This window comes from Podarcis pityusensis (assembly GCF_964106645.2).
Source record: "Podarcis pityusensis genome assembly, chromosome: 11".
Taxonomy (NCBI): domain Eukaryota; kingdom Metazoa; phylum Chordata; class Lepidosauria; order Squamata; family Lacertidae; genus Podarcis; species Podarcis pityusensis.
The window spans coordinates 51356290-51383842 of NC_138036.1; the positions used below are offsets into that span (position 1 = coordinate 51356290).

Consider the following 27553-nt stretch of genomic DNA (forward strand, 5'->3'; position numbering starts at 1 on the left):
CTTGGGAGATCTCAGGGGAATCAAGACAATACTTTCATAATGGTCTGTACTTTATAGAAGCCCTAATCTCTAAACCAGGCAGAGGGCCTTCTCGGTGGTGGCGCCCACCCTGTGGAACGCCCTCCCCTCAGATGTCAAGGAAATAAACAGCTATCTGACTTGTAGAAGACATCTGAAGGCAGCCCTTTTTAGGGAAGTTTTTAATGTTTGATGTTTTATCATCTTTTTAATATTCTGTTGGGAGCCACCCAGAGTGGCTGGGGAATAAATAATAACAAATTATTATTATTATTATTATTATTATTATTAGGGCATGAGCAGTATCCCAGCTCTGCTTTTAAGCTAGTTGAGTGCTAGCTTCAAAATGTGCCTTTTGTTGTTACTGATTAGTTTCTGTGAGGACTATGTCTGCTTAATGAACAATGAGGGCACCTGAGGAAATGGCAGAGCTGTGGATTTAGGTTTCTGCTTGAAAAGTTTTCCTAATGGGAGATTAGGGACACAGGTGGTGCTGTGGTCTAACCGCTGAGCCTCTTGGGCTTGCCGATTTGAAGGACGACAGTTTGAATCCCCACGACGGGGTGAGCTCCCTTTGCTCTGTCCCAGCTCCTGCCAACCTAGCAGTTCGAAAGCATGCCAATGCAAGTAGATAAATAGGTACTGCTGTGATGGGAAGGTAAACAGCGTTTCCATGCGCTCTGGCTTCCGTCACGGTGTCCCGTTGTGCCAGAAGCGGTTTAGTCCTGCTGGCCACCTGACCCGGAAAGCTGTCTGTGGACAAACACTGGCTCCCTCGGCCTGAAAGCAACATGAGCGCCGCAACCCCATAGTCACTGTTGATTGGACTTAACTGTCCAGGGGTCCTTTTTACCTAATGAGAGATGAAGATGTGAAAGCCTATTCCTCTGGATAGGTCACAGCTGTTGTTGTTACAATTTATTAATGAATTACTCTCACTTAGATTGGGCTTCAGCCATTTTGGGGGGACATGGGGCTCTCATGGCATATTCTTGACCCAAATTTGCTCTAAGTGTCTAAGTTACTGTCTGACATGCCTGAGGGCTGGGATGTAACTGGATGAAATGATACGTTTTGATAGTTTTGCATGCACATATGTACGTTAAATGTGTATATCATTTCCTCAGTGTGTGGTTCAGGCCCATCATATCAAGTAAAATTGGCTCACTGACAGTTGTCAGCCTAGGACTAGATTTGCAGTTTGATTTTGTTGTTGTTGTTGCATATAACAACTGCATAGTTGTATAACAACATTTCACCACAAAAAACTTGGTTTGTTTTAAATATGATCTCCTCAAGAGTTCCTCCTGTATTCCGGCAGCGAAAATGTGGAATGCATCAAATTTAATTTGAAATAGTTTCACAGCTCTTTATTTTACTGTTAAGATCCTAGACATTAATTGTTAATCACATACTTTGTATTCTCATTTACCATTAATCTCTGCAGTTTGAACGTGACATTTCTGAGTGAGAGATGGAAAAGTTTGGATAACCGTTCACATAGGAATTGAAATAAATAATTTTCACTTCCGTGTTGTGTGAATGGGTGTGTTTTAAGCAATTCATAATGGAGTTTGTATCTTTTAAAACGCTTTCCAGGCCCGATTGGAATTTGGCTATTTAGGCTTCCACCTGTCCTTAGTCTCTATCCGCTACAAAAAACCACTCTTGTGAAGTAACTGTTATTATTGGCTCCAGATCCCCTTCATTATTAATTGTAAGCCGCTCAGAAGTTTAGAATTCCACCAGGACTTTACATGTGTATTTCTTGCTTCAGTTCTGTGGTATTAATAGTCTACTCCATGAGATAAAAGTCGTTCTACTTCTAGGGAAACCAAACAGTTCAGTCTTTTCAATAAAGCACTTTTTGGGTGGTCTGCTCATATGAGGAAATATGAGAAACTGGTCATGAGAGTATTTCTGTTCTTATTGCAATTTGGGATGGGGGAAAATGAGGAGACTGTGGATGATCAGCTGTAGTCAACATGTGTATTGACTGTCTGTCAGAACTTACGCACTGGATAAAGGTTTGCTTAAATTCAGTGTTGTTAGCATCTTTCGGGCACCCATAATTTTGAGGCATCTGGGTGAGGGTAACTTCACATGGCCATGCCTTGGGTGGATATAGCTGATTGTCGAAATACTACACGTGAATATTCGATGTTATGTTGGAAGGCATTCCAGAAAACAGGGAATTATGTTCACATGTGGTGGGGGGTGTAAATATGTACAATTTTTTTGGCAAAGTGTGTTCAAGGAGATAACAGAAATCACTGGGTTGAAGCTGACCCAAAGTCCAGAGGTAGCATTATTATCAATTTACGATGGGGTGGAAGGTTTGCAAGCTTTGAAGGACTCGCTCACAAATTTATTGACGGCTGCACAAATTATTATAGCTAGGAAGTGGAAGGGGTAAGCAGAATATAAAATGGAGGAATGGTATAAAGAGGTGTGGGATATTAATGATAAGTTAACGTGTGCCATTAAGGTAAGACTGAGAATATGCAAGAGAAATGATTTTGAGGAGATATGGAGGGTGATTGTAGAATTTGTAGTATTAAAAGGGAAAGGTGTCAAACCATTGCAAGAGGTGTTGGAAGTTTTGGGAGGTTGGATCATTACAATGGAATGGTCTCGGTGGTGGGTTGCACATTTTTATTCTTATTTATTTATGATTACTTGGTCAAAATAAAATAAAAATCAATCAAACAAACAAAAAGAAATACTACACATGCGATGAGTACACATGTGTGCATTTTGCCATGTCCTGTGGTTGCAGCTTAGCTAAGTAGAAATGTTTGCTGTTGTCTACAGTGCTTTCCCCATAGAAGAAAACATTGTGAAGAATGTCTGTGTGAAGGGACTCTGAGCAATTAATTGATAAATGTATTTTATAAAGCACCCAGACTTTGTTTGATGTATCCTAGCACTGCAGAGGTTTAGGTGGGGTTTAACTTTAATTTTTTCTTTCTATGCTCTGTCTTGCCAAAATCATTGTGGTAATGAATTGAAATCAGCCCTTGCATGATAATCCATTGGCGCTCCAGTCTAGATGACATGGAATGCATTTGGTGACAATAAAGTCCCGTCTGTCCCCACATCCTCCCCACCCAATAACAAACACTCACAAAAGTCTTTCAAGACTTTTCTGGTTTCTCTGATGCACCAAAGAGAAATAAAATACCAGCCATGTTCCTCCTCTGCTTCCTTTTAACATGTGCTGGAGTTTTGGCCGATGCAGCTGTGCTTTCCATGCGATGACCTGCTTTTACCACTTAACAGCTCTACTTCTCACTTTTGTAATGCAAAAGGGCGGGGATGAGGGATGATTTTGTGTTCTGTTGAATCTGTTTATTTTCTGTTCACTTTTAAGGTAATAAAACTTGAGCTAACACAGTTACTTTTCCACTGGGCTTTTCCAGAGTTTTCGAAATACTTCCTTCATGTACAGACTTTCCAAATGCAAGTCTTAAATAAATGTTCCATTTGCAGAAAGGGCTGGGGAGATTGAAGAAGATGATAAGCATTAGAAAACAACCCCAATGCATTGAGGGTTGCAAGTGGCCCTCAAATACACCAGCAGAAGTTTGATGTACTGCATGCGTTGATACATTATAAAAATCTGGATATTGTGTGTTGGCTTGAGCTCAGAAAGAAGCACCTGTGTCTCTGAATTCCTACCACGTCGTTTCTTGTTCCAGAAACTTTTTGGGTATTTATAGCTTGAGTAGTTTCCACTTGGTTGCCCTTTCCTGGGGCTGCTTTCTTTCCTGCAAAGAATCCAACCCTCTCCTTCCTTTGTTTCAAGCCTTGTGCATACTGAAACAACAGGCGGTTATAAGCTTTCTCCCCGTGCTTCTCTAAGAGGCGTTGCATCTCCCTTTGGCCTGACACTTCTGCATACCTGCTTTGCATCTAGAATCGTAATGTTGGCTGGAACTTGGTGGGTCATTGAGTGCAATGGAACTCCCAGAGCTGGGAAATCATTTCAGTTGCCTAGGAATCAGCACTGCATTTTCAGGCATCTGGGATTTTTCCAGCAGTGGGATATCCTATACCTAAAATACCTCTGCCAGATGGCTTTCCCATCTCCTCTCAAAAACCTCTAGAGAAGCAGGTTTTGCAGATTCTCAAGGTAGTGTATTCCCTTTCTGTAGCAATTAGGATGTGATCTCCTTTCTTCTGAATTCATTGTTTCTTGCTGGTTTTCAGTTGCTTCTTTCTTTCTTCTGGTGTATTCGAAAACTCCCATTTCCCCTATGCCCTAAATAGACTGGACCATGGCAGCTGATTCTGCTGATTCAGACCCCATTCATGTGCAAAGTGTGTCCAATTTTTACATGAGAAAGGGAGCTGAGCAACTTCCCAACTTCTCAGCTGCTTCAGGCATGAACCAGTGGTGGAGTAGAGCTTAGATCAGACTTCCAAAGGTGGGACTCTTCAGTGCCTATTGTAATTGTTGGCAGGGAAAGGGCAGCCATCCCTTGCCAGCTTTCTCAGTTTATGCTAAACGTCAAGGAGAGGCAAGGATGGTAGCATTAGTAGACATCTACTTCTGGTTGTGAGTAGCTCACACAAAATATGCCAGTCTTGGGCTTGCTGAACAGAAGGTTGGTGGTTCAAATCCCCACAATGGGGTGAGCTCTCATTGCTCTGTCCCAGCTGCTGCCAACCTAGCAGTTCGAGAACCTACAGGACCACCTCTCCCGGTATGCCCCACGGAGGACCTTAAAGTCCATAAATTTCAACACCCTAGAGGTCCCGGGCCCATAGGAAGTTAGATTAGCCTCAGCCAGAGCCAGGGCCTTTTCAACACTGGCTCCAGCCTGGTGGAACGCTCTGTCTCATGAGACCAGGGCCCTGCAGGATCTGATTTCTTTCCGCAGGGCCTCTAAGACAGAGTTGTTCCGCCTGGCCTTTGGCTTGGAATCAATTTGATTCCCTCTCCCTCTTTCTTTTTTCCTTTCTCCTCCTGTGATGGAACTCCTATTTGGGGACTTCCCTGGCTTTTTTCTGGCCCATGTAGGACCAGTCTGGATAGTTAGCTTTGGTGAAGACCTGATGTTTTCATCCCCAAAAAGCTTTTGATTTGAGTTTCCATTGAAATGAGGCTGCATTTTAATGTTTTAATGTTGTATTTTAATCTTGTTTTTAAGTTGTACTTCAATCAATTTGTTTTTATATTGGTTGTTAGCCACCCTGAGCCCGGTCTTGGCTGGGGAGGGCGGGGTATAAATAAAATTTATTATTATTAAAAGCAAAACAGTAAAAGTAGATAAATAGGTACCGCTGAGGCAGGAAGGTAAACGGCGTTTCTGTGCTCTCTGGTTTCCGTCACGGTGTTCCGTTGTGCCAGAAGCAGTTTAGCCATGCTGGGCACATGACCCGGAAAGCTGTCTGTGGACAAACACCGCCTCCCTTGGCCTGAAAGTGAGATGAGCGCCGCAACCCCATAGCCACCTTAGACTGGACTTAACCGTCCAGAGGTCCTTTACCTTTAACTTTTTGCCTTGCACCCAGGTTAGAGTGTTTATCTAGGATTAGTAATACTTAGGTTAAAATTGCCACTCGGACATGAAGCCATGAAGAAATGTCTGTAGGTCAGCAACCATTTCTAAACCTCCTCTACTTCACAAGTTTAATGTGAGAATAAAATGGGGGTGACCCACATGCAAGACCTCCAAGCTGTGTTCTCCAACAATAATATTCAAAGGCACGCCATTTCTGATACTGGAGACAACATATAGCTGTCATGACTAGTAGTGTAATAAAAGTGCATAATTCTTTACTTCCCTTTCTTACTTCTGGTTGCAGATTATGAATATGAGTATGTTGGACGTGTCATAGTATCTTGGTAACAGATGTTGGGCTATATTTATAGAATTTGGCAGAGGTGGGGATGTTTGGTAATATGAACTGTTGTACAGTTGTACCTTGGATCTCAAACACCTTGGCTTCTGAACAAATTGGCTCCTGAACGATCGAAACCTGGAAGCGACTGTTCCGGTTTTCGAACGCTCTTTTGGAACCCAAATGTCTGACGCAGGTTCCATGGGTTCCTATTGGGCTTCCTGCAGTCAATCAGAAGCCGCGCTTTGGTTTCCGAACATTTTGGAAGTCAAACGGACTTCCCAAATGGATTCCGTTTGACTTCCAAGGCACAACAGTATTACACAGCAGTAAATGCCAAGACTACTTTGCTTTTGGCGTTTTAAGCTCATTTATAAGCAGAAATTGTAGCCACAGGGAGTTTTAAGCAGGATCTGGACCACAGTGGGGTAGGAAGGGAAAATTTAACCTCGTCCGCTGCTGTGGTCCGCACAAAATCCCCCCCTGCAAAGTTCTTACTTGCTCTTGGAGGGAAGATTTCACTGGATTCAGTTGGAAACAACAGCTTTGGTGGGAGGAGAGCACAGCTTTCTGGATTTCAGAATGGGGGGGAGCATTGAACTAATTGCTTTCTTCCTCCTGAGATCGTGATACAGCTTGTACTCCCATGGCTGCCATTTTGTGGTCCTCATATGTTGTGATTTTGATGTTTCACCTTGTTTTGATGGATTGACATTTAATTGCACTACTGTGTATTTTGTTGCATTATGCTGTCCATTGCTTTGGGCTAAAAAGTGGTATATAACTATATAAATAAATGCAAAGTAGTATTTACGTTTTTAAAATGTGCATGTTAATTGCATTCACACAATTAATATCATATGTAATTTCGCCTTGGTAATTTTTTCAAATATTAGTAATATTTTAAATAGTTTAAATACATGCCTCTTTAACTAATACTTCGAACAAACAACCAGAAATAATAGTAGATATAGGTATGTGTTTGTGGCGGGGAAACAGAGGGAAGTAATTCCAGGAAGGTTTGTTAAGAGATGTATTTTGTAGTTTTCAAAGTGTGTGCCTTTAAATATTTATCTGGAAGGCGCATGATTATTTTTAGTACACTGCAGCCCACAATTTGGGTACCTGTGTGGCACAATCTAGATTATAGTAGTTTAATAGGTTAAAGGTTACTTTATTAAATACCTTAGCACCCTTAAAAATAAAATGTGAAGTGTGCAAGTGCTTGATAATTACCTGAACGCTTTTGTACTTATTGACTGAACACTTAGAGCTTTATTACTTTGTGAGATATTGGGTGGAGTGCTGCCTGCAGATTTTTACCTTCTGTCCCCATCAATAAAAGAGCTAAATAGGAACTTGCTTTAAAAATAATGATATTGAAAAGACGAAAGCCTAAACAGTCACAGAAGGAAGCCGGAATATCATCTGTGAGAGAGCATGCCAGAGCTATGGGCCTGTTGTATTTTGGTCACCATGCACAATTTTGTGTCCCACAAGCACGGATGCTTAAAGAAGTGCCTTTTTGTTGGTCCCAGAGGTTGCTGCTACAAACCTCGCCCACCAGACAAACGGTTTCTGGCAAACAAATTGTTCGTAGCTCTCGAGATCCTGCTGTTTTGCTTGGTTGTTGGGGATTCATATGGAATTTGTGGGGGTATGCTATTCACATATCTGGCTCCCCACCCCATGCATGGAAATGTCCTGGGAAATACATGTATGCACTCCCAAGTTTTTGTGCTTGAAAGGTTCGGCTGGAGCTCTTTTTGCAGCCAGCTAAGAGTTCCATGCGAATGCAATTGAATAACCCTTGTGTTGTTTGATTTTCCTCCCTTGCCATCTGGTTTCTCTCTGTCTCTCTTCCTTTCAGGATAAAAAGTGTTTTTTCAGCTAACATTTTAAATGTCAGGCATGTCATCTGAACATTTAACTTGCTCTGAAACTTACTAATAAAATTTGTTTTCATGAAGAGGGGCCCTGTATCCTCGTCTGCACTTTTCTCTACTGGAAGCTGTAGACAAGTTAGAATGGCAGGAATGTAGTATCTGTTCTTTCATACTCTAATATTAGTTGAAGGCTCATTAAATTATAATATGGCAGTTAGGTTGCCTCGATTACCTGTGCCTCTTTCTGCAACTTAATTATCAGGCCAGAACTTAAGCCACTCTCTCAGCATACTTGCGGCGAACACTTTCTTAACCACTGGCTAACTTTTGGGGTTTTTTTAAACTCTGGTACTTGGAGACTTAGGGAAGTTAAACAAGAAAAAGAATTTATTTTAAGAAAAAAATTGGTAATACAAAAGATGTGTTAGGACAGGCATAGGCAAACTCGGCCCTCGAACTTTTGCTGTTGCTTAAAACCAGTGAATTAGGGCTGCTGAATTAAAAGAAAGAAGTGGCTTCAAAAACAGAGTTGGGAAGGTTTAATAGTTGCATGGAGAATGAAGGGGAATCCCCCATGGCGGTTAATGTAGGGCAGAGGTAGGCAACCTAAGGCCCGGGGGCTGGATGCGGCCCAATCGCCTTCTCAATCCGGCCCATGGACGGTCCGGGAATCAGCGTGTTTTTACATGAGTAGAATGTGTGCTTTTATTAAAAATGCATCTCTGGCTTATTTGTGGGGCATACAAATTCATTCATTCCCCCCCCCCAAAAAAAAGAATAGTCTGGCCCACCATATGGTCTGAGGGACGGTGGGCTGGCCCATGGCTGAAAAAGCTTGCTGACCTCTGATGTAGGGGAATGGCAGGGGGATTAGCAAGACCCCAGTTGTTTATATATAGAGAGAGACATAGTATAATGACTAAGGCTGCAATCCTAGGTACACTTCCCTAAAAGAAGTCCCATTGAATATAGTAGGGCTTGCTTCTGAGTAGCCAGGCACAATCATTGAGCTGTTAGGGACTGAACTGTGAATCAGGAGCAGTGTAGTTCTTATCAAAACTATTGTTCACCAAGTATTAATGAACACAATGTACTTGGAAGTCTCTGGGATGTGGGTGGCACTGTAGTCTAAACCATTGAGTTTCTTGGGCTTGCTGATTGGAAGGTTGGCGGTTTGAATCCCTGTGACGGAGTGAGCTCCCGTTGCTCTGTCCCAGCTCCTGCCAATCTAGCAGTTCGAAAGCATGCCAGTGCAAGTAGATAAATAGGTACCACTGTGACGGGAAGGTTAACAGCATTTCCGTGCGCTCTGGTTTCCGTCACGGTGTCCCATTGTGCCAGAAGTGGTTTACTCCTGCTGGCCACATGACCCGGAAAGCTGTCTGTGGAAAAACACCGGCTTCCTTGGCCTGAAAGCAAGATGAGTGCCACAACCCCATAGTCACCCTTGACTGGATGTAACCATCCAGGGGTCCTTTACCTTACCTTACTAGGAAGTTTTTCTATGCAAGTGTCAAGGAAACAAATCTATCTCTCATTTCAGGAAGACTTCCAGAAGTTCTTGGTGGATTGTACACTAAGCAATTACACTTTTCCAAAATGTACCTATTTGAGAAATGGACTGTGATGGTTTTTTTACTGTTTTTCCTCCTCCTGAAACAGTTTAATATGTGTGTCCAACCTATTTGCCTCCTAAGTCAGGGAAGACAGATGTTCTCATTCCCATTGGGAAATTAGTCTCCATTCATTTTTTTGTCAGCCACGAAACTGGTCTGGGAATTGTTGAAGTCCATCCTATAATACTATTCCATATGTTCAGCAAAGTATTCACGATAGGATCTTGCAAGATGATCATTGGAATGTTTCCATTGTCTGTAATAAATTTAAAAACTGTAATGCCAGCTACTTTTTCAACTGATTCCATGGTTATGTATTTCATAAATATATGTAGGTACTTCTCTTGAGATGTTAAAAAGCACTACATGTAAAACTGGGACAGGAGCTACGTAGAGATATTTATATTTAGTTCAGTCCTGGTTTCTTACTTTTCTCTATTAAAGTAGAGGAAACTTGGTGCATTTTAGACTGCAATCCTTTGCACACTTTCCTGAAAGTGAACCTTAACTGAACTCAGTGGGCCTTACTTCTGAGTAAACATGTACATGTATAGGCTTGTATTGTTAGGAGCGCATACTACGAAACAAATCATCCTCTATAAGCTCTGCTGAAGGATGGTGTATAAATCTTTTAATAAATACATCCCTGGAAGAACTATATTGAATTCTTGATGTTGTTTTTCATTATTACTTACATTTCCTAACTTACAACTACTGCCTAAGGGACACAGATTTTTGTGTAGGTAACATTGCAAAAGAAACAAGTTACAGAGGAAGAAGTGTTAAGATTACATTTGCAAAATGTTAAGATTCGCAGAGATTAAGCCCTGGTAGTTTTCTTTTTAAATAACACAAATTGTACCAAGTAGTTACAAAGTCTTATTTTATCTGATTTGAATAATATACAAGAGGAAAGGGCTAATAGTAAAATTATATGCTCTATAAAGTTGAGTTGGAAAGCTTTGTCTTCAGTTTCAGATTAATCTGCCTAATTACCAGGGTCCAATAAACCACATTGTGAACTTGAGTCCTATGCCATAATATTCCACATTTTGGCTAACCCAGCAGTATTCTGTAGAAAGCCCATGTGCTGTTCCATGTGATTTGAGGGCTTTTTCTGTATAACCCATAGACTACACTGTGTTGTCCTCTGGTCTGGTCACTCAGAGCTCGATCTGCTAAGAAGCTGGTGTGACAGACCACCCAAGATGGAAATGTCTGTTCTAGTTGTACCATCAGCTGCATTTCATATGTGACATTCAACTCACAGACCTCGAGAGTACGTTTTATTATTGCATAAATTGCCACAGCACAAAATGGTGGGCGGCCAGAGCTCTTTCATGTGGGATATCTTCTATGCCATTTCAGGAGCCTTATTTTATGTGAATATTACTTGGGTCCTGGTGGAGTCTAGAATTAAAATAAATGGAAACACAAGTGAATGATCCCCTATCTCCCAAGTGAAAATATGCCCGAACACAAGCTTTTCAGAATTACAAATTACTTCTTCAGATGAGCACTGTAATGAATCACTAGAACCATTTAATAGACAGGCTGGAAGATACAGGGGTTTTTTTGCCTACCATTTAGCTCCTTTCACAACTCAGTCAGCATGCAGGGAAATATTTGGCACGCTAATTTTCTGGCATTGTTGTGGACATAATGTTTTAATTATTGTTCTGGAAATTTTAAAATAACACAGTCCTCTCATGTGGGATTAAAATGCACTCCTCAATGTGGCTTACAGAATACTGGAAATATACACAAAATAAGACATTAGTAACCTGAAAGAAGAAAGAATAGGACAATTTTGTGAGGAAGAAGTATGGAGGGGGTACAAGGGTCCTGTTTCGATGGTCTCCCTGATAAGCCCCCTACCTGGCTTTTTTTTGGGGGGGGTGCTTCTGGCAGCCCAATTTGCAACAGAGGAGTTGTAGTCCTTGGAGGATTTAAATGGTGGTGTGATAATATTTATTCATTTAGCGCTCTCCCTGCATGTTTTGTATAAAGATTCCCACCCTCAAGTCCTCACTTCGTTCTACCTTAATATCTTTACAGTGATGAGCCCCAAAGTTTTGCATCTTAAAATTTGAGATTTGAGTTATCTGGCTGGAATTTCTATCGCTTGGCCAAGACAGTCTGCAAAAGTTATCCAGAGTTTTATCCTTTGCTGTGGCTGTGGGGATCGAGGAGGAATTGGGAAGATAAGTCATCTGGGTTGTCCATTGATTTCAATTGGGAGGGATATCTCATAATTTGCACACTCTCTTTTGAAGGCTTAGCTATACCATTGCCAAGGGTAATTCTGTGATAGCAGAGAGTTTGCGTCTCTCAATGGTGGATTCTTGGCAATCTGATCCCCCACCTAGCAGGTATAGGTAAAGGGGTAAAGGGACCCCTGACCATTAGGTCCAGTCGTGGCCGACTCTGGGGTTGCGGCGCTCATCTCGCTTTACTGGCCGAGGGAGCCGGCGTACAGCTTCCGGGTCATGTGGCCAGCAGGACTAAGCCGCTTCTGGCGAACCAGAGCAGTGCACGGAAACGCCGTTTACCTTCCTGCCGGAGTGGTACCTATTTATCTACTTGCACTTTGACGCGCTTTCGAACTGCTAGGTTGGCAGGAGCAGGGACCGAGCAACGGGATTCGAACCGCTGACCTTCTGATCGGCAAGTCCTAGGCTCTGTGGTTTAACCCACAGCGCCACCCAGGTATAGCTCTTAACAAAAAATAGTTCCGTAGACGAGTTAAACTGCTGAAAACAATAAAGCTAGGAACAACAGTGTTTTAGTGGTGGTATTTGGAGTAGACACATTAAAATAATTTGTTATGGGGTTGGGGGTCCTACTCTGAGTATGTGGTTGGATATCACACTAGCTGTTCTTTGCGTTTGTAGAAATTATATTATTGCTCCAATCCAGCAAGGGGAAATGTAGCTGTATTAGGAACTGTGTCTCAGGACTGTGAAACAGTGTTTCAGGACTAGAACTTCGAAGCATACAGTGGTACCTCGGTTGTTGAAAGTCTCAGAAGCTGAACGTTTCGGTTTTTGAACGCTGAAAACTCGGAAGTAAATGCTTCTGTTTTTGAACACTCTTTGGAAGCCGAATAGCTTCCGCTGAGCTTCCCCCCCCCCCAATTTTCTCCACGGAATTTGCAGACCGTCCTTTGCGCCTTGGTTTTCGAAGGTTTTGGAAGTCGAACGGTCTTCCGGAACGGATTACGTTCAAACCCGAGGTACCACTGTATTTTATTTTAGTAGTAGAAACTATGCCAATCCTTTCTGAGGAATTTATTAACTAACAAATCCATGTTTAAAACAAAAATATTTACACATCAGTGCTAGTGTATAGAAAATAAAGATACAGAAACAATATATCTTTTGTAAGAGGGAAAGAATAACCTCTAAATTTCTTCTGATGAATAATCCAATGCAGTGTTGTCCTAGAGGGATTAAAAATATTACAGGAAAAACATGTCAAGTTGATAACCTTTTGCTTGAGGATATTTTTCACTTATTGCTCTGCACCTTGCTGCACAATCAGTTACGGAGAAAAATGGCAAAGTCATTTGACTTGTGTACATTTCTGTTAACTGCCTACTTTCTGTGCCTTCATTTTGAAAGGGTTTTGTTCCATTGTTGTTTTTAACTTTTCATTTGTAAAGATTTTTTTTTAATTCCTCCCCAACTCAGGAATGAATGTGGGAATTCAGTTACCGTATTTTTCGCTCTATAGGACGCACTTTTTTCCCTTCAAAAATGAAGGGAAAATGTGTGTGCGTCCTATGGAGCGAAGACGCCATAGCCCCGCGACCCTCTCCCGGCTGGAGAGGTGACGGGCGGCTATGGCAAGAGCCTCAATAGCCGCCCGTCACCTCTCCAGCCGGGAGAGGGTCGTGGGGGGCTGCTTTAGCCCCGCGCACGCTCTCCCGGCTGGAGAGGTGACGGGCGGCTATGGCAAGAGCCTCAATAGCCGCCCGTCACCTCTCCAGCCAGGAGAGGGTCGCGGGGGGCTGCTTTAGCCCTGCGCGCGCTCTCCCGGCTGGAGAGGTGACGGGCGGCTATGGCAGGAGCTTCTATAGCCGCCCGTCACCTCTCCAGCCAGGAGAGGGTCGCGGGGGGCTGCTTTAGCCCTGCGCGCGCTCTCCCGGCTGGAGAGGTGACGGGCGGCTATGGCAGGAGCTTCTATAGCCGCCCGTCACCTCTCCAGCCGGGAGAGCGCGCGCGGACACCCCGCGACCCTCTCCCGGCTGGAGAGGTGACGGGCGGCTATTGAGGCTCTTGCCATAGCCGCCCGTCACCTCTCCAGCCGGGAGAGGGTCGCAGGGCTGCTGGAGAGGTGATGGGCGGCTATAGAAGCTCCTGCCATAGCCGCCCGTCACCTCTCCAGCCGGGAGAGGGTCGTGGGGGGCTGCTTTAGCCCCGCGCACGCTCTCCCGGCTGGAGAGGTGACGGGCGGCTATGGCAAGAGCCTCAATAGCCGCCCGTCACCTCTCCAGCCAGGAGAGGGTCGCGGGGGGCTGCTTTAGCCCTGCGCGCGCTCTCCCGGCTGGAGAGGTGACAGGCGGCTATGGCAGGAGCCTCTCTGCTGCGCCTTTCCGCTGCTCCCTGACCTGCTCTTTGGGGCTGGTGGTGGGCTTCCCCCCGCCAGCCCCAAAGAGCAGGTCGAAATGAACCTGAAGCCTGGATAGCGAGAGGGGTCAGTGCACACCGCCCCCTCTCGCTCTCCAGGCTTCCAAGGTAGCCGCCTGAACGCACCTTAAACAGCACCTTGTTTTAGAGCGGGAAAACAAGAGGGGGAAAGTTCTCCCCCTCTCTGCGCAGCGCCTCCTGCCACTTCGCTGAAGGGGCGCTGGGCAGAGAGGGGGAGAAATTTTTTTTCTTGTTCTCCCCCCTCTAAAACAAAGTGCGTCCTATTGTCTGGTGCGTCCTATGGTGCGAAAAATACGGTACATGGAGAACTTTGTGTATGTTAGATGTCTGAATCAGGAATAAATCTCCAAAATTTTATTCTGTGCAAAATAAAGTGGTTCTCTGTGACCCTGTGAATAGGATCCTTAATTGCAAGCAATGAAGTTATACCTTCTCAGACCTAGGCATATCTCCAGGGGTAGGGAATTCACTTAATGGTAAGTTTGATCTTTAGAGTAGGGATGGAGAATCTATACGGTCCTCTGGGTACTGCTGGATTTCAATTCATATCAGCCAGCATAGCCTATGGTTAGGTAGGGACGCGGGTGGAGCTGTGGTCTAAACCACTGAGTCTCTTGGGCTTGCTGATCAGAAGGTCGGCGGTTTGAATCTCTGCGACGGAGTGAGCTCCCATTGCTCTGTCCCAGCTCCTGCCAACCTAGCAGTTCAGAAGCACGCCAGTGGGTTTGAGCCCCACATTTGGCAAAAGATTCCTGCATTGTAAGGGGTTGGGCTAGATGACCCTCATGGTCCCTCCCAAACTCGATTCCCTGATTCTCTGATGCCATGAAACCAATATCCCCCCTCCCATGGATCCCATCTATTCATGAATATCTACCTTTCACACATCACATTTGTGCACGTGCAAACACCATTCTGCCTCAACCACGTTTGAAACCTCCTATTTACTCACACAAACATATACCAGCCGACATCCAGAAACATGAAATCCATTCACATTCGTGCCCTGGCTGCAATCCAGAAATATCCACTGGCTTCTGTTGACTGTCTTCCAAAGGTGAACTTCCATCAGCCGACATCCACAAACATCAGTCTGCTTTAGCCTTGTAGCTTCCACCAACTTCCGAATCCAAAAGCTACTGGCTTCCATCCACCAACATCTGCCAGCTTCTCTTAGGTCCATCATGAGATGTCCACCAGCTTCCAACCACAGATACCAGCAGCCTTCAAGCAAGCAAACATGCCTTATTATTGCTCCCTAGCATCCCACTGCCAGAGGATTGCCTCCTTCCATTCACCACTTTGCCTCCTCCAAGTGGAAGAAACCTGGGCAGTGCTGAATGTCACATCCATTGCCAGGTGTGTCCTGCTGGAAACAGAAAAGGCTTTCCCCTTGGTCTGCCTTTATATCCACTCAGTTGCCAAGTGCTTTTGTGACATCACAAGAAACCCACAGCCAATGGCAACAGCTGGAGAGGCATCATCTTCATTGCTTTGAGCCTCACAATGGCAGGTGGACCTATCAGTGATTGTGTGCTTGTTTATTTGGGACATCGGTGGTGCTGTGGTCTAAACCACTGAGCTTGGGCTTGCTGATCGGAAGGTAAGAGGTTCAAATCCCCGCGATGGGGTAAGCTCCCGTTGCTCTGCCGCAGCTCTTGCCAAACTAGCAGTTTGAAAGCACACCAGTGTATGTAGATAAATAGGTACCACTGCAGCAGGAAGGTAAATGGCGCTCTAGTTTCTGCTGTGGTGTTCCATTGCTCCAAAAGCGGTTTAGTCATGCTGGCCACATGACCTGGAAAGCTGTCTGTGGACAAACACCAGCTCCCTCGGCCCGAAGTGACATCTGTGTCACAACCCCATAGTCACCTTTGACTGGACTTACCCATCCAGGGGTCCTTTACTTTTACCTTTATGGTCAGGTATTATGAGAATTGTATTCCCGCGATTTATGGAAGGCTACAGGCTTAGGGACTTGAAACTAATGCAGCAGAATAGTGACATAACAGAGTTTCATGGGCTGTTCCCCATTCAGAATTATCCCAGTATTTCAAAAGCTAGCATGTGAGGAAGGAGGTTAGCCTGCCTTTTCTACATGGAAATTTTCTACTATTTATTTATTTATTCATTCAATTTATAGACCGCCCTATACCTGGAGGTCTCAGGCCGGTTCACAAACAAGACCACAACATATAAAATCAAACTAAAAACAATAACCCAATTAACCCCCCCCCCAAAAAAAGAACCACATTCTAAAAGGGCATAGGATGTCAATCAGATCAACCAAAGGCCTGGTTAAAAAGGAAGATTTTTGCCTGGCGCCTAAAGGTGTATAATGAAGGTACCAGGCGAATTTCCCTGGGGAGAGCATTCCATAGACAGACAGGGAGCCACTGCAGAGAAGGTCCCGTTCTTGTGTTGTCACCCTCTGGACCGCTGGAGGAGGAGGAGGCACATGAAGAAGGGCCTCAGATGATGATCTCAGGGTCTAGGTAGGTTCATACGTGAAGAAGCGGTCCTTGAGGTATTGCAGTCCTGAGCTGGTACAGTGGTACCTTGGGTTAAGTACTTAATTTGGTCTGGATGTCCGTTCTTAACCTGAAATTGTTCTTAACCTGAAGCACCACTTTAGCTAATGGGGCCTCCTGCTGCTGCTGTGCCGCCGGAGCACAATTTCTGTTCTCACCCTGAAGCAAAGTTCTTAACCCAAGGTACTATTTCTGGGTTAGCGGAGTGTGTAACCTGAAGCGTATGTAACCCGAGGTACCACTGTATTCTGTTATTGTGCTAGATGTGTACATTGTCTCTCAAGGACCATTCAGATGGTGAGACTGTTCCTGGTCTTGTACAATCCAGGAGAAGCTTTACTACTTGATTCTGTTGATTTATATAGATTGGCACCCAGTCAGGCACAGTCGTAATGCCACGTTGACCGCAGTGTAACCTGCAACCTCTGCAACAGGCAGGGGAAATGTCATTAATTTTCTTGATAGGCGACACTTCGGGAAAATGTAGTTGAGTATCCCTTGAAAAAATATTTAGAATACTCAGTGGGAGGCTGAAATCCAGCTAGTATTTCCAGAAATGCTACCTGTCCCATAAGCAGTGCCAGTTTATTTACAGAATATTCCTGTAGGGTCTCAGTGTGTGGAAGAGCTGGTGGCAACGGGGAAGGAAAGGCTTAGAATTGCTAAGCCTTGGGGAGACAGGCTCTGGGACAAAGGAAGTCTGTTCCAAAGAGACAGGTTTCACTTTAACTACAGTATAGCAAACTGCACTGCAGGCTCTTAAAATTAAAAGTAATTCTGGAACTAAATTCCAGGACTTTTGTCCAGCTTTAAGTATGCAACTTATCTATTATTATTATTATTATTATTATTATTATTATTATTACTATTGCTGCTGCTGTACCTTCCATGCCCTTAATGTGAGGACAGGATAGAAATTGACAGTAAGTAATCTATAAGACTAACATGATTATACACCATAATATTTAAAAGGTAAAATATATAGATGTTTACATAAGAAGATTGATGATCAAGATATGAGAATTAGATTATCTGTGTCCAAAACAAAATGCAGTGTGGATATCATAAATCTAGCAGAACAGTGAACATCTGTTAAATTTTAAAACATTACATGTGAACACTTTGCCAATAGAAAATAGTTCTGGTGAAAGTTATTCTGGTCACCTTACTATTTTGGGTGTCTTGTCAAGTTGCTGGTTTTAGAGAGCAACTGTCTGATCAAATGGTTTGCAGAGCATGAGCTGGTGGCTATTATAGAAATAATATGATTCTGCAGGGACATATTAGAGGAGTGTATGTGTTTTAAAGTAGGGGTTTTTCTGTTTTTGTTTTATACTTAACTAAGTGCGAACATAACTTCCAGTTCAGTATTTATTGAGCGCTTCACTTTGAGGGTGAGGAACCGGTGACCTGCCAGATGTTTTTCAACTGTAACTCCAATCTTCCCCAGTTAGCATGGCTAATGGTCACTGATGATGGAAGTTGCAGTTCAAAAAGATCTGGAAGGCCAGAGGTTCCCTGCCCCTCAGCTTGGACGTCCCTGAGCTTAGCCCTGGATCCTGTACTTATTAGGGGTGTGTTCATGTTTCTCACAGTGTGTATGCATTGCAGAGGGAGGTTGTGTCTGCTGGAAGCACAATTCAAAGTGTTGGTGCTGACCTTTAAAGCCCTAAACCAGGCATCCCCAAACTCAGCCCTCCAGCTGTTTTGGGACTACAACTCCCATCATCCCTGACCACTGGTCCTGTTAGCTAGGGATGATGGGAGTTGTAGTGCCAAAACAGCTGGAGGGCTGAGTTTGGGGATGCCTGCCCTAAATGGCCTTGGCCCAATATAGGAGCATCTCCACCCCCATTGCTCAGCCTGCACACTGAGGTCCAGCGCCGAGGGCCTTCTGCTAGTTTCCTCACTGCGAGAGAGGGCCTTCTCGGTAGTGGCATCTGCCCTGTGGAATGCCCTCACATCAGGTGTCAAGGAAATAAACAGCTATCTGACTCTTAGAAGACATCTGAAGGCAGCCCTATTTAGGGAAGTTTTTAATGTTTGATGTTTTATCGTGTTTTTAATATTCTGTTGGGAGCTGCCCAGAGTGGCTGGGGAAACCCAGCCAGATGGGCAGGGTATAATTTATTAACCCAGCCAGATGGGCAGGGTATAATTTGTTGTTGTTGTTGTTGTTGTTGTTGTTGTTGTTGTTGTTGTTGTTGCCTGCTCCTTCAGCACTGCTGTGAATAGGGCCTATGTGTATAGAGCTGCTCCACGTATTTGGAAACACTCAATTGTTTCAAAGTCCTTGAGTGCACACAGGAGCTCATATAGGAACTTTTCACACTAATGCCTAATCTGGGGGTGGTGGGAAGGCCAGTGTTAGAAATTAGCCAGGCGCATTTTGCTACTGGCGTGGGTTCTATGTGGAGAACTCTGGATGCCAGGTTGGTGACTGACATTTTCATTTGGGTGCCCTCACCAGCTTCCTTATGCAGAAGAGCTTATTTACTGTGTTTATATCCCACATTTTTCTCCAAGGAGTACATGGTTCACCCCCCTCCTCAGTTTTTGTTTTTTAAATAATTTTTATTAAAGATTTTCCTTGTTTACAAAAGTACATGCATTGTCTCTTTCTTCAGGTTGTGTTTTCTACAGATCGGGTTTTTAAAAAAATAATTTTTATTAAAGAATCCCCCTGCTCAGTTAATCCCTACAAGGACTCTGTGAAATAGGTAAGGAGATTGTGACTGACTCCAAAGTCACCCAGACATCGCAGGTCCTAGTCTAACACTCTAACCACTGCTCCACCCTGGCTTGCCTATCAGAAGGTTGGCAGTTCGAATCCCCACGACGGGGTGAGCTCCCGTTCCTCTGTCCCAGCTCCAGTGCAAGTTTACTACTATTACTACAATTACTGCTATTAAAATTTGAATACTGCCCTTTATCCAAAGATCACAAGCCAGTTCACAACATTACAACATGAAAACAAAATATATGAGGCTCTTAATTTCAGGGTTGCTATTACAAAACCTTAAAGAACATGAGAGGAAAGAAGTAACAGAAATGATAGGATCAGGGTCATGTGCTGAGCCCCACATTTGGCAAAAGATTCCTGCATTGTAAGGGGTTGGGCTAGATGGCCCTCATGGTCCCTCCCAAACATGATTTCCTTATTCTCTGAAACCTATATCCCTCTTCCCATGGGTGTCATCTATTCTTTCACACATCACATTCGTGAACATGCAAACACCATTCCGCCTCAACCACATTTGAAACATCCCATGTACTCACACGTATTCCAGCCGACATCCAAAAACATGATATCCATTCACATTCGTGCCCTGGCTTCAGTCCACAACTATCCACTGGCTTCTGTTGGCTGTCTTCCAAAGGTGAACTTCCATCAGCCAACATTCACAAAAACCAGTCTGCTTTAGCCTTGTAGCCTCCACCAACTTCCAAATCCAAAAGCCACTGGCTTCCATCCACCAACATCTGCCAGCTTCTCTTAGGTCCATCATAGGACATCAGCCAGCTTCCAACCATGGATATCAGCACCCTTCAGGCAAGCAAACATGCCTTATTATCGCTCCCTAGCATCCCACTGCCAGAGGATTGCCTCCTTCCATTCACCAGTTTGCTTCCTCCAAGTGGAAGAAACCTGGGCAGTGCTGAATGTCACATCCATTGCCAGGTGTGTCCTGCTGGAAACAGAAAAGGGCTTTCCCCTTGGAAAAAAGTTGCCAAGTGCTTTTGTGACATCACAAGAAACCTACAGCCAATGGCAAAAGCTGAGGAGGCATCATCTTCATTGCTTTGAGCCTCACAATGGCAGGTGGACCTATCAGTGATTGTGTGCTTGTTTATTTGGGACATGGGTGGTGCTGTGGTCTAAACCATTGAGCTTGGGCTTGCTGATCAGAAGGTAAGCGGTTCGAATCCCTGTGATGGGGTGAGCTCCCATTGCTCTGTCCCAGCTCTTGCCAACCTAGCAGTTAGAAAGCATGCCAGTGCAAATAGATAAATAGGTACCACTGCAGTGGGAAGATAAATGATGTTTCTGTGCACTCTGGTTTCCGTCACAGTGTTCTGTTGTACCAGAAGCGGTTTAGTCCTGCTGGCCACATGACCTGGAAAGCTGTCTGCGGACAAACGCCGGCTCCCTCAGCCTGAAAGTGAGATGAGCACCGCAACCCCATAGTCGCCTTTGACTGGACTTAACCATCCAGGGGTCCCTTACCTTTACCTTTTTTATCTAGAGTACTAATGTTATGGGGCAGCCATATAAATTAAGTAGGTACATGGATATGGGGAAAGCAAAAAGGAAAAATATTTTCCTTTAAGCTTGCATTGGTTTTATTCTGAATTGTTTTATTTGATGTTTTAATGTGTTGTAGAGCGCTTTGAGTTTTTTCCCCTTTAAAATATAAAGTAGCATAGAAATGAAACTAATAATAACCATAACAAGAAACTTCACTGGAGGGGGAAAAAATGGTGCCTAGACGTTCTGTTGTGGCCACTGCAACCTTCGTATAACAAGCCATTTGGCGATTAGCTTAGTTTCTGTCACTGGCTGGAAGGCATGGTTGGCAACAGTGGAGAGGTGCCAGCATGCCCCTTTCTTACCCCCTTTCTCGAGTGGGCACTAGAACACCACTATGTGGGTGGTGTTATCCTGCACTGGCTTCAAGAAGAGGAAAATATTATTCTTTAACTGTGCTTTGAAACTGTTCAGGTTCATTGGTATTGTTTAATTTTAGAAAGCAATGCATTTTAGTAACGGAAACTTTTCCATGGAAAAAAGCATAGTAGTGGGAAAATTTTCCCATCCCATGTCTCTGCAGAGTATGTGCACTGTGTTTCCCCCAAACAGCTGAATGACCACAATAAGACCCCTTAACATCTATAGTTAGAGAAAAGCGTGTTTAGGTTAAAGGGGAAATTTTCCAGGGAGCCTTGATCCTGGATACCTCTTTGCTTTAGATATTGAGCACAGTGTGAATCCAAGAAAAACCTTGTTCCTGAGCCAGCTGTGTCCTTCCTCTCTAGATGAATCTCGTGGCAAGTTGTAACCTTTGAAATGAGGTATGTTACCCAAAGGAAAAGGGAAGGCTGCAGAGAGAAATTAAGTGAGGTAGAGCACGACTATGTTTGCTGGGGCCAAGCCAAGTAGAAAAGTGGATGCATGTCAGAAGTGATTAAAGAATTCTTCACTGTAACAGCACAGCCCTTGTATAATGGTGACGGAATGAAGGGAGCCTAATAAGGAAAAAAACAAAAAAACCAGATTTGGACTGAGCATCATTATGCATTAATTGGCTCTAAATCATGGATTAAATTGTTCTTTAAAAAAATCAAAAACATTTCCCCCTTAATAATTTTAAATACAATGTTTTTGTCCAAAATAAAGTATTATTATTATTATTATTATTATTATTATTATTATTATTATTACACCCTATACCTGGGGGGTCTCAGGGCAGTTTACGTGGGGGGGGGGGGAGAATGTCACTCTAGTTTTTTGCTATTATGTGACAATGGAACAAATGAAAATGGCAATTTGGGGAGGGGTAGAATCTCAATAAGTGAATTATTTGTTTATAATTGCTTCCTTCTCTTCAATATTTGGACTAAGAGAGCACCTGGAGAATCAGGCTAATATATATTGAGCACCTAGTATATTGGGCTTTGTACCTACTCAGACATTGAGTACTTACTTACTGCAGGGAGTGCTATTATAACAACATAAGTGGGACTGATCACATGTATGTCTCTAACCAAGCTGGTCTTTTTCTTCTTTGGTGATCACTTGTAGCCGAGTAAGATTGTCTTCCATAAAAACGGTCTTAACTGTGGGTCTGTAAGTTACTGTGGAGGCCAATTCTGGATCCACACGCCCTTCCACAGTGGGGACACAGGTTTCCAGGTGGGAGTTGATCACGGTGAGGGTTTGCCAAGCGTGCCTTCCTCTTAGCGCCTTTCTCCCTTATGTCCTGAGTTCAAGCATCTCCAAAGCCCATGACACCTTTGGTAAAGGCTGTTCTCCAACTGGAGCGCTCGCAGGCCAGTGTTTCCCAGTTGTCGGTGTTTATACTACATTATTTTAGATTTGCCTTGAGAGAGTCTTTAAACCTCTTTTGTTGACCACCAGCATTACACTTTCCATTTTTAAGTTCGGAATAGAGTAGTTGCTTTGGAAGACGATCTTCAGGCATCCGCACAACATGACCAGTCCAACGAAGTTGATGTTGAAGAATCATTGCTTCAACACTGGTGATCTTTGCTTCTTCCAGTACACTGACATTAGTTCGCCTGTCTTCCCAAGTGACATGTAAATTTTTTTGGAGACGCCGTTGATGGAATCTTTCGAGGAGTTGGAGATGGCGTTTAGAAGTGGTCCATGTTTCACAAGCATACAGTAAGGTTGGTAGTGCAATAGCTTTGTAAACAAGCATTTTGGTTTCCCTGCAAATGTCCCAGTCCTCAAACATCTGCACTTCAGTCAGAAGAAAGCCGCACTCGCAGAGCTCAGGTGATGCTGGATTCGGTACCTCCTTTCTGGCAGTGTTTCTATTGGATGGTTTAGATCCACATGATTGGCCATGCCCTTTGGCTTGCAATATTTGTTGCTTCTTACATCCCTAGCAGTTTGGGATTCAACATGGGGTCATCACTGCTCTGTGGAACCGCACTTACTATAAAAAAGTAATATCTTTAACAGGTAGCTATTGTATGCAGGCATTTACCACATCGATAAGGCTTTATTGAATAATTTTACATGATAATTCTAATCAGCAATGCTTTTGTGCACATGGGAGCTTATTGCACCCTCAGCATTGAATGTTTGCATTCTGCTTGGAAGCTTAACTGGGATTTTAAATACTACAGGAAGTGCCGTTAGGAGGTACATTCCTGAAGAACTCAATTACTAAATTTGCAAGCTATTTAAGAAAATAAATCAGGTCTGGCAAAGGGCTTATAAACCTCCTGCAGCTCCATTTGTTTTATACGGGAGAAGAGAGGAACCCAGTCTGAAGGATTTGGGGGAGGGGGGGGGACTCCTGTCACAAACTTAAAATTCTGCTTGTTGGATTAACTTCAGTTTAAAGCCAGGGGTCAGCAAACTTTTTCAGCAGGGGTCCACTGTCCCTCAGACCTTGTGGGGGGCTGGACTATATTTTGAAGAAAAAAATGAACAAATTCCTATGCCCCACAAATAACGCAGAGATGCATTTTAAATAAAAGCACACATTCTACTCATGTAAAAACACGCTGATTCCCGGACCATCCGTGGGCCGGATTTAGAAGGCGATTGGGCCGCATCCGGCCCCCAGGCCTTAGTTTGCCTACCCATGGTTTAAAACTGTAGTACTTACATGAAAAGTGATAAACTACATTTAAAATTCTTTTGTACTGTTAACCTAAGATGCACATCTGCAGTATACCGTATTTTTCCTTCTATAAGACGCACCAGAACATAAGACACACCTAGTTTTTGGAGGAGGAAAACAAGAAAAAAATATATTCTGAATCTCAGAAGCCAGAACAGCAAGAGGGATCGCTGTGCAGTGAAAGCAGCAATCCCTCTTGCTGTTCTGGCTTCTGGGATAGATGTGCAGCCTGCATTCGCTCCATAAGACGCACACACATTTCCCCTTACTATTTAGGAGGGAAAAAGTGAGTCTTATAGAGCAAAAAATACGGTAAGTGGTTAGAGGTAGATCCCATTATAAATTGTTAGGAGAAGTTGGAGCCCATACTGTATATTGAATTCAGTATGGAGTAAATGACAACCCTTTGCTACAGTAAAGAAAGACCCTGTACAATTTCTCCAGTAGAAATGAAGGTGGGGGGAATTAAGAAGGAAATAAAGCACAGTCACTGATCCCTCATTTTTCCTCCTTGAGTGAATGGAAAAAATGGGACGAAGTCCATATTCCACCTCTCCAAAAACACTCCTTCACAGGCAAGCTGTGCCTCACTCCCTCCTTTTCAGGCTTACATAAGGAAAGCTGGGTGTTTTGTATGGGCTGGGGAAGAGACAAGATTCATCCAAGTTGCTGCAGCAAAACCAACAGCTTCCTCCTCTGCCTCTTTCACCTTCCCACCACAGCATGCTTTTCCATTTTCTGCAGAGGGCCTTCTTGGTATTGGCGCCCGCCCTGTGGAACACCCTCCCATCAGATATCAAGGAAATAAACAACTATCTGACTTTTAGAAGGCCCTCTGCCTGGTTCCCTGCAACCTCACTTCTTGCAATGAAGGCCCTCGGAGCTGGACCTCAGTTCGGGCTGAATGATGGGGGTGGAGACGCTCCTTCAGGTACACTGGGCCAAGGCCGTTTATGGCTTTAAAAGTCAGCACCAACACTTTGAATTGTCCTCGGAAACGTACTGGGAGCCAATGTAAGTCTTTCAGGACCTGTGTTATATGGTCTTTGCGGTCACTCCCAGTCCCCAGTCTAGCTGCCGCATTCTGGATTAATTGTAGTTTCCAGGTCACCTTCAAAGGTAGCCCCACGTAGAGCGCGTTGCAGTAGTCTTATTGAAGGCTTCTAATGATAATGTTTACATTTAAAAGATCTTAACAATAATGAGAGTATTAAAGGTTTTTTTAAAAAATGTGGTCACAGCTTCTGATATGCTTTATTTTTGTTTTAAAAGAGCCCTTGGTGCTACAGCCAATAGCAAATAAACACAGCGTCCCCTGAAATGCAATTGGGCTTGTCGGATTGCCCTGCTGTGGTTTTGGGTCCCTCACCACATCGAATGAACACAGATGCCTAGATGTTCTGTAGCTCCATTATTTAAGAACTAAGATATTTAAGAACCGTGACAACTTAAGTCCTCACAAGCTCATGGTGGCGTCGTGAGTTCCAGCAGCTTTTGAAGCATTTGTTTGTTTATTAAATTTAAATCAAAAAGGGCAGGGTTCACATGGAAATTATAATAATTTATTTCAATTTGAATCCTGCCTTTATCTGCCATGATCCCAGGGCAGGTTATTAGACAAACCAAACATCATGACAATAAAATTTGAACATGAGATTTTTAAAAATCCAATAATCAATTAAAAAAATGGGCTGATAGAGCAGTGTGTCAATTCAGTTCTGGTTCACCATATCAACTTCCAATGGCAAAAGCTATGTCCTCAATTGGCACTTAAGAGTGAACAGGATCAGTACCAGTTGCATCTTGTGAGGATAGGGCATTCCTGCAGCAGGTTGCCGCCACAGAGAAGAAGACTGTCAGTAATGTCTACACTGACTGCCTGGGACGCAGGTGGCGCTGTGGTCTAAACCACAGAACCTCCTGGGCTTGCCGATCAGAAGGCCAGCGGTTCGAATCCCCATGACGGGGTGAGCTCCCATTGCTCAGTCCCAGCTCCTGCCAACCTATCAGTTCGAAAGCACGCCAGTGCAAGTAGATAAATAGGTACCGCTGTGGCGGGAAGGTAAACGGTGTTTCCGTGCGCTCTGGTTTCCATGACTGTGTCCCATTGTGCCAGAAGCGGTTTAGTCCTGCTGGCCACATGACCTGGAAAGCTGTCTGTGGACAAACGCCAGCTCCCTCAGCCTGAAAACGAGATGAGCTCCGCAAACCCAGAGTCACCTTTGACTGGACTTAACCGTCCAGAGGTCCTTTACCTTTACCGTACACTGACTGCCAGTGTGAGAGGCTCTCTAGGGTTTCAGACAGGGGCCGTTCCCAGCCCTACCTTGCAACTTGGACCTCCATTCAAAGCAGATGCTATACCACTGCAGTATGGCCTTCCCCTAAGAATTGCACCTGTCTTTGCTGTGTGGCAGGTATATATCTACTCTTTCTCTTTCTGCAGTTCCTTAAATTTATTTTTTATATTTTCTGCATATTCCACATTAACTTAACATACTCATGTATTCATCGACTTTAAATATATGTTCTTATAAAACTGTAGGTTATTACAACAATTCTGCCAATGTTCTTAACTGTTTACAGTTTATTTGTAAATATTCAATAAACCATTTCCATTCTTTTAGAAAAAGTTCATCTTGATTTCTTATTTTTCTGGTAAGTTACACCATTTCTGCATATTCCACAAGTTTTTGTATCCATTCTTCTTTTGCTGGGACCTCTTCTTCTTTCCATTTTTGGGCAAGTAACATTCTTGCTGCTGTAGTCGCATACATGAATAAATTTCTCTACAGTTTGGGTAGTTCTGACCCTATAATTCCCAAAAGGAACGCTTCTGGGTTGTTGTTTTTCAAACATTATTTTAAGCATATTTTTCAATTCATTATATATCATTTCCCAGTAAACTTTAACCTTGCTGTTGGTGGTCTTGTGGTTGATAGATAGGCAGCTTCATGCATTTCCCTGAAGGACGGAGGCACAAGTGTCCCTTTCCCATGTTACACTGAAACCACAAAAGCAAGAGTGTGAGGTTCATGTCTGCATTTGCTGTGGCTACTTCTTGTAGGAAGGTCGCCTAAGAAAATGACTTGACTTATCGTATGTGGTGGATTTGTAAAAGGGTAAAAGAGAATTGGAAAATGATCCATAATGAATTGAAAAAAAAGTTTAAAAGTACTTTTCCAAAAAACAAACAAACAAACAAACAAACAAACAAACAAACAAACAAACAAACCAGAGTCCTTTTTGTTGGGGATAATTCAGATGGAAATTCCCAGGTGTCAAAAAAGGTTCTTTATGAATGCCACTACTGTGGCCCGTGTTTTGTTAGCCCCAAAATGGAAAATGAGTGAAGTCCCAACCAAAGAAGAATGGGAACTTAAACTGATGGAATATGCTCAGCTTGTGGATTTAACATATCGAATAAGAAAACAAGAAGAACATACGTTTAAAGAAGATGGGAAAATGTTTATTGAATATATGGGGGAAACTGTGTATATTTGAAAACGTGGGCAGCATTAAGATAAATTCAGCAGTGTAAACAAGTTTTGTTAGATGTAATAATGGAATACTGAATGGTTTAGTTTATGTAAAATATGCAGGGATTTATGATATACACAA

General features: G+C 43.5%; 1 protein-coding gene and 1 long non-coding RNA gene across 2 annotated transcripts in view; both read left to right on the forward strand.

The window, feature by feature from the left end:
* Positions 1–27553, forward strand: part of ROR2 (receptor tyrosine kinase like orphan receptor 2) — a 154848-nt gene that overhangs the window by 20533 nt on the left and 106762 nt on the right. The gene's annotated exons all lie outside the window — the stretch shown is intronic.
* LOC308458455 lies at positions 20349–21968 on the forward strand. Its single transcript, XR_013977431.1, has 2 exons — positions 20349–20466; positions 21591–21968. It is a non-coding gene; the product is annotated as an uncharacterized lncRNA (long non-coding RNA).